The sequence below is a fragment of the Lissotriton helveticus genome, chromosome 3_1 (assembly GCF_964261635.1).
Source record: "Lissotriton helveticus chromosome 3_1, aLisHel1.1, whole genome shotgun sequence".
NCBI classification, from domain to species: domain Eukaryota; kingdom Metazoa; phylum Chordata; class Amphibia; order Caudata; family Salamandridae; genus Lissotriton; species Lissotriton helveticus.
Genome location: NC_136061.1, coordinates 1,673,837,419 through 1,673,850,554, shown reverse-complemented (window position 1 = coordinate 1,673,850,554; position 13,136 = coordinate 1,673,837,419). Strand labels below are relative to the sequence as shown.

General features: G+C 40.1%; 1 protein-coding gene across 1 annotated transcript in view; it reads right to left on the bottom strand.

The window, feature by feature from the left end:
- Positions 1-13,136, bottom strand: part of THSD7B (thrombospondin type 1 domain containing 7B) — a 1,994,218-nt gene that overhangs the window by 361,463 nt on the left and 1,619,619 nt on the right. The window lies entirely within an intron of this gene.

Sequence of the window (13,136 nt, the reverse complement as noted above, 5' to 3'; positions counted from 1 at the left end):
AGCGCATTGACATTTGTAATGGTACATTTGCGAACATATTCTTAAAATTCAATTTGCCTGTTTCTTAAAATGTTGCAGTCATTGTCTGTATAATGAAAGCTCGACTGGCCCGGTTTGCTTGCATTTGTATGCACCGTGCAGCATGGCGGGCGTCATTATTGACACTAAATTCAGTCTGACTTGCTAGATTATCCTCAGTTTGAAATACAATGTTCCTTACTGTGCAGTATTAAAGACAGTGTGCCGCATTGACAAATTGCCAAGATTGAGCTATTGCATTAAGGCACACAATGCATTTACGTTAAGTTGCTGCTGCTGAACAGTTCGACACATTCCATAATTAAAGTGGATCCAATATATAGCTTTTTTTGGAACTGAGAACGTCGACAACAATATGTGTGAGTTGGCACATTTTCTGGGAAGGACAATAAACAAATGGCAGATGTTAGCTGCATCCATAGTTAATAATATCAATTATTTGAAACATGTGGTCAAGAAATAATGGGGCATATTACCAAGCAATAGAGATAATTATCGCTATTGCTTGGCTAGCGGGAAAAAAATATCGCCAAGCACCAAAGATTTTTACCCCCGAGATACCTTGATATTATCAAGGTTTATCTCAAAAGCAGTAAAAATCCTGCGAAATGCATGAATATCGCAGAAAAATCAGCGATATTCATGCATTATTGTGACAATGCTCTTAGCCATGTTATCCACCTTCCATTGGATAACATGGCTAAGAACTGCTTTTAGCAGGCGTTTGCTTTTGGAGATATTCGCGCTTAGCGTGAATATGTCCAAAAGTTGTTAATAGGAGTTAGAGATGTTAGCGACTGTTTTCAGACGCTAACATCTTGGCACGGCCACTTTGCATGTCATTAGCGATAATTATCGCTGACATGCAAAGTGGGCCCCTAAATGCCTGCTATCGCCTACAAGCTGTTGCTAACTGGTGTTAGCAACAGCTTGGTAATAGGGCGATAAAATTATCGCCGCATTAGCGGGAAAAAGTCCCGCTAATGCGGCGATAATGCCCTTGGTAATATGCCCAATATATTTGGGAACACGGAATTCTGAATGAACTGTTAGCGCGATATCAGCTTAATGGTGGTATTTCAAAAACAATACTTTTTAAAATTGTATTGACGTTTTACGAATAAACACAGCTAGAGTATTCATATCCATCTCATGACAGATTTTAACAGTTAGAAACTTAGGACTGGTCCCCGTATTGTCAGGGAAACAGTGTCACAGTGAGGAGGTTGGGGGCCCCAGGCAAAACATATTTTAAGGGCCATATTCAGAACTACTTTGAATCCACACGGTACCAAACATTACTGAATAAAACTTAATAAACTGGATAACACAAAAACAGTTTGAATCTGTCTTGTCTAGTGCCCCAAAAATCCTTACAACGTGACTGGATATACAGAGAGAGAGTCAGAGATAAAGGTAGGCAGAGAGCGGGAGCGAGGTAGTGATAGAGAGATGGGAAGGACTGAGATAAACACAGGGAAAGTTCACCTCCCCAGGGAAGCCCTTGGACAGTGGGGGCACTGGGCAATTGTCCACTTTGACCATGCTTTCAAACGTCTTTGTGGGCAAACAGTCAGAGCAAAATATGTTCTTATCAACGTTTATGGGAGATGTCATTCAAACGTTGGACAATATACCAAAATATGAAACCTCAGACCCAAGGACAGCGTTAGTTCATAAGTCATTATATTGTACACATGTACAGAGTTGGAGCTGTAGAGTTAAAAGGAGGAGCTGTATGACAATGTATGGATATCGTAGTGTGCTTACAATAATACAGCTATGCTAGTTTTGGTCATTTCTGGACATCAGCTCGTCACATTTTTGTATCCGGTGCTTGTCTGGCCTTCTGTGCAATGGCCATATTGTGTTCAGGAACCTGTATGTTTGTTTGTCAACCTACGGCCTGTGCATCTGGCCACATATGCAAGACAAAATATCTTAGCATATCAATTTATCTGACAACTCTGTTAGAATCGTCAATATCTGAGTGCAGTAATGTGTAGTTATTGCACAGTTCAATATCTTGAGAATAACATTTGTTTGTTTTCTCTGACATCTGGAAAAACAATCCTCAGAGCTCAGGTACATCCGTGCTATTTGTTTGGCGCTAGTTATACCTGGTGCAGGTAATTAAACTGTGGGTTTTTGAATTGCAGGTTTCTTGTGACTGTCTTGGTATAATACAATTTCTTTTCCCATTCCATATCCTTGAGCCCCTTGTCCAGTGCCCATTCCCACTGGACTTTAGTGGTATCTAAGGTGGTGTACACAGTTGCCCCTCCTACCATGTGTAAACATCATCTGTAGGCTTTCACTTCTGGTTGGTTTGATATCTCCTCATCTCCATGTGGTTTTGGGCACCATGATTAGGGCATTGGATGTTACAAGCTCCCAGAGTTCTGTTAGGGTGTCTTATGAATGTATAGTACTGTGGGAATATAAGTTCCTTACCATCCTATTCCAGCCGTCTCTTCGAGCACAGTGATTCTGAGACAAGGAAAGTGTCTTAAATCCTGGGAGAACCCAGAGTGGTATCTCTAGAAAATACAGTTCTTAAAATCCAAAATGATTTCAAAGATGCTGCCAGCACAGTTGTCCTACTTTCACAGCACAAGGGCATCTATCTGGGAGGGGGATGTTTCCGATGACTACTTCATCACTAGTTTGGTACACTGTCAAAGCATGTTGATAGCCATCGCATAGGTTACTGCAACCCTTCTTTGTCCAGAGGTCATATGAGTTTCATGGAGGGCTACTCTCCTATCTTTATCCCAAAGCAGTTGTATCAGTAATGAATTGTAGAGGTTTCTAGGTATCAGCACTGGTAGGCCCACACAATAATAAAGCATGTGCGGAAGGAGTTGCATCTTTGCTATTGCGACATGCTCCATAGAAGACACAGGAGTATTACTCCAGAAATGTACTGATTGGTGGTTGTCAAAACCCTACTGACATTGCCAGAGATTAGAAGTGTAATCTCCTGATCTACTTGCATACCCAGATACTGAAACATGTCAGTCTTCCACCCCATGGGGAGGTCTGAGCCATGATCCAATCAGGTCTAGTGATTGACTGCAATGAAAACACGCAGGACTTATTCCTGTTGACTTGAAGACCTTACATGCTGCTAAAGGCAGTCAGTAATGTCATAACTTCTGGCAAAGTATTCTCTTTGCCCTGCAGTTTCAGAAGGGTGTTGTCGGCATCCATAAACACAAAGTGATAACCTAATGCCCATGAGATAGAGTGATGCCTCAGTCCCTCTTTTTAGAGTGGAGCGTGCAGGCTAATACCTCCATGGCCAATCAAACCACAATGGTGATAAAGGACACCCCTGACTTGTACCTCACTGGATATGACATTTCTGTATCAGAAAGGCCGGCACAGAAAGGCAGTGGGAATCTGCCATTGTAATCCCTCGGCCTGAAAGAGCCGGTCGAGGGATTATCTCAGGCTTTCCGAATGGCGGATGGGCTCGCCTAGCCCATCTGAGGCCATTCGTAAAACGATTCAGATTACCTTCCGACCGATCCCATCAAAATGGGTTGGTCGGAAAGGAATCCGACCAGCCGATTACGATGTAGGCTGAGGGGCTCAAGCTGATGGTCAGAGCCGTTTCGGCCCGCATCGTAATGGGGCCCTTAATAGTTATTATCTTATCTTTCATATGTATACATTGATGACATATCAAGTAGTTTTCATTTTGAATACAAGCATAACTCATGCTTTTTCAGTACTATTTTTTTATCACTTGGGTATGGCTTTGCTGAGTGGAGAATAGGTCGTTTTAGGTATTCATCTTTGGTCTGTTGATTCACAAGGATAGCCCAGAATGTGGATTCCAGATTCATGGTGTTATAGTCTGTTTCTTTACAAAGGATTCTATACATGCTTTTGATGCCCTGATAAATAAAGTCATCACCTGGGATTGTAAAGAGCAATATCACAACTAGACAACCAGACAGCATAGCTAAAAAAAAAAGAGGCAGTGGTTGCCTCTCCATGTATCTAAGACGTGCTGTCCAATTGTAAATAAAAATATTGTGACACAAGAATATTGTGACAAAGAATTGTCTATAAAAATATCAAGTTTATGTATTTTGAATGTAAACTACCAAAATATCATGTCAAAATATAGTGCAACAGAATATCTTCAAAACAAGGTAAGAATAGCAAAGTGTCAATATGTATAGCATTGTAAGATAATTTGATAACACAAACATATCTATATATTTATATGTATGTGTAAATATATATATACTTAAAAATATAAAAACAATAATTAAACAATGTATTTGTAACGTGCATTAAATTAAACATATTAACAATGACCATTAACTTACAAGGAACAATTTATGAACATAAACATAATCAATACATATATGTTACTTAATTTAAAAATGGACTATAATGTAAAATGTGTTATATATATATATATATACATAGTCACTTTTTAAATAATACAAACATTAAATAAAAACAATATTTAAAAAAACAATAGAAAATAAACAACATTAACTAAACAAGTCACATTAAGCACTGTTGCTCCAATTTAGGCACATGTAGGAAAACTGTTGGAGTCTGGCGGGGTTACATTTACTTTTCCCTCTCTAATGTAGACGAAGGAAGTAAAAGTATTAGACTTTGGGGGTTATATTTACTATTCCCACTACAATGTAAGCAAAAGCATGGAAAGTTTTGGACTTTACAGGCGTTAGCTTTGTTATTCCCACTCCAACATAAGCAATAGTAGGGAAAGTGTTGAACTTTGGAGCGGTTAGATTTCTTATTTCCACTTCAATATACAAATAAGTAGGGAAACTGTTGTGCATTGGAGGGGTTAAAGTTATTTTCCCCATTTGAATCGAAGCAAAAGAAGAGAAAATGTTAGACTAAGGAAAGGTTAGATTCACTATTCCCACACCCATGTAAGCAAAAGTAGGGAAAGTATTGGACTTTGGAAGGGTTAGTTTAAATAGTCCTACTCCAATGTAAACAGTGATAATGGAAGTACGGAACTGTGGGGGCATTAGATGTACTATTCCTACTTAAATGTAAGCAACATTTTAAACTTTGGATTTACTTTTCCACTCAATTCGAAACAACAGTAGAGAAAGGTTTAGACTTTGAAGAAGTCAAATTCACTATTTTCACTCCAACTAGAGCAGAACCAAGAAAAGTGTTGCATCTTGGAAGGATTAGATTTACTACCAATCTAAACGACAGTAGACAAAGTGTTGGATGTTGAAAGGGTAAGATTTGCTATTCCCACTCCAAACTAAGCAACAGTAGAGAAAGTGTTGGAATTTGGAAATATTAAATTTCATATTCCCACTCCAATCTAGGTAACAAAAGAGAAAGTGTTAGACTTTGAAAGGGTTACATTTACTCTTCCCATTCCATTCTAAGCAAAATCAGGGAAAGTAGGCTTCCGCAAAGGACATGGCACTTTGGACAACCTTACCGCACTTCAGATAATTTCTGATAAATATGTAAGGGTTCATGGGGTAAGAGTCTTTGCGGCGTTTATAGATTTCTCCACAGCGTTCGACAAAGTGGATCGGCCGTTGCTGTGGAGAAAATTAGCCGCTCTAGGCATGCCTCTTCTCCTGTTAGATTTGGTTAAGGCTCTCTACTCAGATACATGGTGCCAAGTCCTTCAAGGAGGGGAAAGGGGGTTATCTCAAGTCATTCCTTCCATCAACGGACTAAAGCAGGGTTGTCTTTTGGCTCCTCTGCTTTTTTCCCTATACATTTCAGATCTCCCTATGTCTTTATCTGTTTGTGATGGTATTGCACCATCATTGGGGGGAACTCCAATTTCCTGTTTGCTATATGCGGACGATATCCTTATATTGGACTTAACGCCCAAAGGGTTAAATATTCGTCTGCACGCTCTGCACCTTTTTGCTGAATCCCATTACTTAAAGATAAATGCAGCTAAAAGTAAAATTATGTGTATCTCAGGGAGGAAAAAAACAAAATACGAGAACTTTGGTTGGTCAGTAGGAGGTCATAAGCTGGAGGTGGTTAAGTCTTATGTCTTCCTGGGGAAAATAATATCTGATAACCTAAGTGACAAGGCCCACATTGATAATAATACCCGGAAGGCCCTGTCTCAGGGTAAAAGCTTGAGTGCATTATACTCTGCCACAGGGAGAAGACATTTCTCTTACCTGCTAGAGGTTTTTAGGGCGAAAATCCCGTCATCCCTTTTGTATGGAATTGAAATAGTCGATCTAGGGCAATGGGGTTTTTTACACGTTGCAGAAGGTAAAATTCTACGGTTTTTAGTCTCTATTAACACCGTCTGCACAGTGGCATCCCTGAGACTTGAGTTCGGCATCCGTAGTAGTTGGGTGCAGGGCTTGGCAGGGCTAGTGCATTGGGTAGCCAGTCTGGCTAGAGGGGAAGTGGGGACTTTGAGACACTTAATGAAGTCGGAATTGCTGGGCACCTTAAGGGAGTTCTCCTTAATTGTAAAGAATTTTAGAAGGGCTGTCGCACTTCTACAATTGGAGGAGAGTACTCTTTTCACTCTCTCTGCCGTCCAGTTAAAATCACTTTTGAAACAGGCCTCGTGGGGTCTCAGTTTTAGGTTGGACAGGGAATTCATTCTTGTAAAGAAGGGAGTAACGCCTCTTACTGATACTTGCGTATTAAAACACATGCAACCCTATGTCGCCTGGAATTTATCCCATGGCATACGGCGGTTTTGGCTTCTCCTGAGGCAGGATCTACTCCCTTTAAATAATCTTATGGCTAGGTGGTATGGTTGTTCTGCAATTTGTAATTTTTGTAATTTGTTTACCCAGGACTGTATACATGTTCTCTTTATGTGTCCTGTACTTCGTTTATTTCGTCGTAAGTGGCTAAGACAAATATGCTTGAAATTAAATATTCTTACTGCCAATTCCTTCTTACATGCTTTATACAACCCTCCCAATGAAATGTTCTGTTTTAGTATTTTTAACTTTTTTAAATGTTTTTTAGATATGTATTAGAGGGTTTTTATTAACTGTGTTGTGCTGATTATTTTGTACCTTGGTAAAATTTGTAAATGTCTTTTGCATTTGAACGAGTACTTTGTATTATGTATCTTTTTATATGGACCTCTTTGGAGTTCCGAAACATAGTAAACAAATCAATCAATCAGGGAAAGTAGTGTATGTAGAAAGGGTCACTTGTAACATTTCAAATTCTAATAATTTTTCTAATAATTTTTTAACAACAGCAGAACATTGTGAAAATATTCAAAACAAACATACATGTACAGTACAAATAAATAAGATTAAATGTACAAAAACAATTATTAGTACAAACGTAATTTAACAAATAAAAGAAATTTAAAACAATGCAATTTCCCCCTAAAACCCAAAAGATACAACCCACCTCAAAAAATAAATAAACTATAGTTAAAATAATAACAGCATTGAAATAGTAATAATATAAAACATATATAAAACTATTAAAATTAACATCAAGAATGAAGAATTAATAAAAAACACATTTTAACAATTGTATTATTAAATTTGCCAATAATCAAGCAACAATTAATTGAACAACAAAAATGTACATAACAAATAATTCATTTGAATGTACATAATTAAAATTAAATATTTAATAAAAACCTTGAAATAATATTAAAGTAAATATCTTTTCACCAACTACCCATACAAACTCAACAATCCAGAAATAAAATAGAACTACTAATGTAACTACATAAATATAAAATGTGCATTAAAAGTCACACGATACACTTTAATAATTAAAATAAAAAGTCATTTATTAATCAATATAAATATTTGGTCACCAATTACATATGCAATTAAAATAAAGCAATTCAAAGGAAAAAAACATGTTGGTATTTGACCCCCACCCTACTCCACTACAAACCCAACAACCCTCTACTAAATTATAAATGAATAATTACATCTAAAATGTAATTGCACATTAAAACCAACAAACTATCCTTCAAAAAATTTAAAACACCTACATTAATATTATTAACACCTAAAATGTATTTAGAAACTAATATATATTTCATTTTGTTAAAAAACTATGTATTATTTATGATACACAACAATATTTTCAAAAATAATATATACATGCAAGATCACTATTCTTACTGTCTATATTTTATCACTCGATATTTATGTAGTGTTGATATTATTGCCACAATTTCCAAACTGGGAATCGCGTGGTGAGCAAAAAAATTATGGATTAAACCCTGATCTCTGTATCTGGGGGTGAATGTTTGCATTGTTCAGAATTCCATCCGTCATCTGTGCTTTTTCCTTTTGTCGCCCTAAGTGGGAAAGGCATGCCCAGAAGTGGGTCTCGCGCTCACTGAGCCACTGGATTCAAGCTAGCGTGCTGATGATGGGTGATACCCCGAAACCAGTCCCAGGATGCTTGTTTCTGCTCTAAGGAGGACCTGCTCTAGCAGTTCCAGCTGGACTGTTTCCATGAGGAGCAGAGTCAAGACTGATTTGTATATAGCTAGGTCCAAAATGGGGTGGCGTGGTGAGCAAAAAATGATGGATTCAACCCAGATCTCTCTGACTGGGGCTGAATGCTTGCATTGCTCAGCATGCCGTGCATCATCTGTTCTTTTTGCTGTTGTCATTATTAGTGGGAAGGGTATGCCCAAATGGTGGTGTGGTGAGCACAAAATCATCGATGGATTAAACCCATATTTCAGCGACTGGGGGTTAATATTTGCATTGTTCAGCATTCCATCCATCATCTGTTCTGTTGCTTTAATTGCCCTCAGAGGGAAGGGTATGCCGAGATTTGGGGTTCGTGCTCACTGTGCCACTGGATACAAGCTAGCCTGACTGATGAGGGGTGATTTTCTAAAACCGGTCCCGGGATGCTAATTTCCGATCCAGAGTGGACCTGACCTGGCAGTTCAGTTGGACTGTTCCCATGAGGAGCAGGGTAAAGACTAATTTGCCTATGGCTGGGTCCAAACTGGGGTGGCATTGTGAACTAAAAAGCAAATGATTAAACCCTGATCTCTGTGACTGGTGGTGAATGTTTTGCATTGTTCAGCATTCCGTCCATCATCTGTTCATTAGTCAAAAAGTGGACTAATGTCTCTTGATCAATTTCTGCTGCTCTTCTGTAGGCCAGCATACATTTAGAAACTCTTCATTTGAGAAATCCAATGATGGGCATCCTTGATAAATATGTAGCCTTCTCCAGAAAGTCATAGGAAACGGATTGTCTTTTCTTATAATTTCTCCATATTCTCGTGTTGATTGGAACAGAGTGGCCGTCTGCCCTGGTCATTTTATGATGTTTCCTTGCAGACCAATGCGATGTTATCTTCTATCTTTATGGTTCCTGTGCTTTTTTTCTCTGAGTAATTTACAGCATTCTTCTAAAGGTCAAAGTGTAGTGATGGTTTTATATGATTGATTTGCAGTAATTTTCTTCAGGTGAGATCCGAACAGATGCAATTTTTCAGATCAATATGTGGTATTTACTTGTAGAGCGAAGTGTAGTTACTGTCTCTGTTGATAACTTATCAGTCTCCTTCTATAGGTCAAGGTGAAGTGCTTGCGTCCTTAGATATGTTCATACAAATGTACAAAATGAACAGGATATATATCAGTCTAATTTTATGTAAAAATAGTAGGTTAAAGAAACAAGCTTCTATTGAGACTTACATAAATGATGGTATGTGTTCCTTGTTTCTTTATTCCACATATTCCTCATCCATATAGTCAATCATTGTATACCTGAGTGAAACGTTATTTACACACAGACAGCTGTGATTCAAAGCTGATTTTGAAATAATGTATGGTATGTTAAAACATTCATATTGCAGAGAGTTCAGAACTATGCTACTTACCTCCCATTTGTCCTAAAACTACACAACATTACAACACGACCCTTAAATCCATCCATTTCCTACCAGTAAAAATAAAATCATCCTTCAAACACTTTGATTCATATATAAGGTATTCCATTTCCACTGACCAAATTATCTTGCAAAACTGTTTGATCATGACTAACCAACAAAAGTATTTTCCTTGCTATTTAATGCATGCAGTCGACCTAGCCATCAGTGGCAGCTGCTAAGGAACGGGGTTGCGTGGCAGGGAGGTTGAAAAATGAATTTACCCTGTTACAGCTGCTGCCTCTCCTCCGTCTGCCTCCCTCGCCCTTACAAAATAGATCCTTAAAGTTTCCTCTTTTCACCCTGACATTTGGATAATCACACTCTCATAAACGGCCTCTTTAGATATATTGTTAGACCTGTTCCTTTAAACCAGCTTTGCCTCTTCAAACACACTATCAGAACTCGGTCTCTATAAAGACTTATGGGCACATGAACAAGGAAATGACGGAGTATGGAATGACGGAGTATGGAGCTGCGTTAAATTTTGCAGTGCTGTGCTCTACCATTTCCAAAATCCAGGGATGCAATTTATTTACAATAATACTATGCACCCCTGTGTTTTCCCTAGCGCTGGCATTAGAAATAGCTGTCTAGTGTCAACACAGACACCCATGTGTAAGGGTCCCTGCATTGCAGGGAATGAAGATATGGGACAATGGCGATGTTCTACTTCTGTGTGTGATGCAGTCTGCAGCACACAGAGAAGTAGAAAATCGTCATTAATTAATGATTGTTTATGTGCAGGAAGGGACACCACTGTGATTTGAAAGTACCATGCCCGAGTGTTTAGGGTATTAATACGCTTTCTGTGGAACCATTGCCCAGCACAGCTTCCAGGGTGTAATGCCGCTGATGGGACCAGGCTCGGCTGCGAATTGGTGTCTCCCGCTACTATAATGTTTACTGCTAGGAGCTATATTTTTTGGTTGGTGCGTGTTTCGTTATGGTGTCTTTCCTACCTCCTGTGCTGCATTGCAAGGCCATGTAAAAAAAAAGCTCAGAGGATTAAAGTGCCTACCTCAGTCTTTGTGGTCTAAAAGTACGATGCCCCAGTGTTCTGTGAGCTAAAGGAGGGGCAGAACTGCGGAGTACACCACATAGCCCCCCTTAAGCACTACTCCCCCATACACACACACACAGGCACGGTCACCAAAAACCGCCTAAATGTGAAATATCACCACACAAAGGGACGAGCTGCTATCCCTTCCTTTCCCTTTAATGCCTATAACTTTACTATTAGTCACTGTTTTTGCGGCACTATCTACACAATCTCGGCAGGTCCGCGTTGATCGTGTCTGCCTTTCATCCTTCAATAGTTCAGTCCTCTGATGCAAACCTTACCACTGAGATAAACTCAGTTTATTTAACTTAATAGGGTCATGTATCAGCTGCACACCTGGGTGTAATTTAAGGGTTGTAGGCGCAGTCCAGGGAGAAACAGCTCCTCTTTTTAGCTTTCCAAACAGTGCTAGCATAGGTAGCATTGATTCGTTTAACAGCAATGCATGTTTATAAGTACAGACTCAATTTTTTTCATAATTTGATGTTTGAAACTTCCTGGTTTCGACGGGTTTTGTTGTGGGGTATTTCTTACCTTCCGTGATGCAATGCAAGCGCAAAACAAACAAAAAACCTCATAGCGCTAACGTGCCTACTGCAGTTTGTGTGATCTCAATAGGTAGCATGACCAGGTGTGCAATGCCCATTGGGTTGAACAAGGGGCCAGCCCCCCTCCCCCATTATGTGTGTCAGCCCGGGTTGATTGCAGCCGCACCCAAGTACTCCACAGGTCTTTATAATACCATTTAGTTGTGAACGAGGATTTGTTGGGCTCTAGTTGCTCTCCTAGCCATGCCCCAGTGCACCCCGAACAAAAGGAGGGTCACACCTGTGAGGTACATCACACAGCCCCCCACACACACACACACCCACACACACACACACACCAACACACACACACATGCACTGTCTCCACAAGCTGCCTGTATATGAAGTATTGCCACACACAGGTACCACTGCTACTTTTTGTTTTTCTTTTAATGCTTATAAAAGTGCTGCCAGTCACTCGCCAGTCGTGTGAAGCTGAACTCGGACATGACGGAGATCATCATCCTCGGCTCCAACCCTTCAGCCTGGGACGACTCCTGGTGGCCGACGGCACTGGGGGTAGACCTGAAACACCCACCGACCACGCACGCATCCTGGGAATCATCCTCGACTCAATGCTCTCATTGACCAAGCAAGTCAACGCAGTCTCCTCCTCCTGCTTCAACACCCTCAGCATGATCTACAGATGGATCCCAACAAAAACAAGAAAGACAGTCACCCAGGACCTCGTCAGCAGCAGACTCGACTACGGAAACGGCCTCTATGCGGGAGCCCCGACCAAGCTCATTAAACGACTACAAAGCATCCAAAACGCCTCGGCACGACTGATCCTCAATGTACCACACCACGGCCACATCGCCCCCCCACCTGAGAAACCTGCACTGGCTCCCCGTCAACAAGAGGATATCCTTTAAGCTCCTCACCCATGCACACAAGGCACTCCACAAGACCGGCCCAGCCTACCTCAACTTACGGCTCTCCTTCTACATCCCCAACTGCCAGCTACGCTCTGCCTACCTCTCACTCGCCACCGTCCCGTGCATCTGAAGAACAACCACCGGTGGGAGATCCTTCTCCCACCTCGCCGCCAAGACATGGAACATCCTCCCACTGAGCCTACGACAGACCCAAGACTTGCTGACCTTCAGGAGGATACCTGGCTGTTCGATCAGTAGCGCCGCCCCCTAGCGTCTTGAGACCCTCGCGGTTATGTAGTATGCTTTACAAATGATTGATTGGTTGATTGATTGTTAGCATCCGTTTAGGTGGAGCTGCAGCCAAACAGTTCACAGGTCTCCTTTTGATTATATGAGCAAATGTTTGCTGTGATAATAAAACAATTATTAAACAAAGTAAGTCATCAAATGAATTCTATTACACACTACTTTTACATGTCACAAAAAATACATTAATTATTTATAATATAAAATAAACAAGTAAGCTAATCAATATGGCGAGCACAAGTTGTATCTATGTGTTTCAGGGAGATTAGTCAATGCACTGTCAATGAACGGGCGAGGAATGAGAGCACATCATAGATAAATGCATATAAGGTCCCAAAGGCGAGACCAAT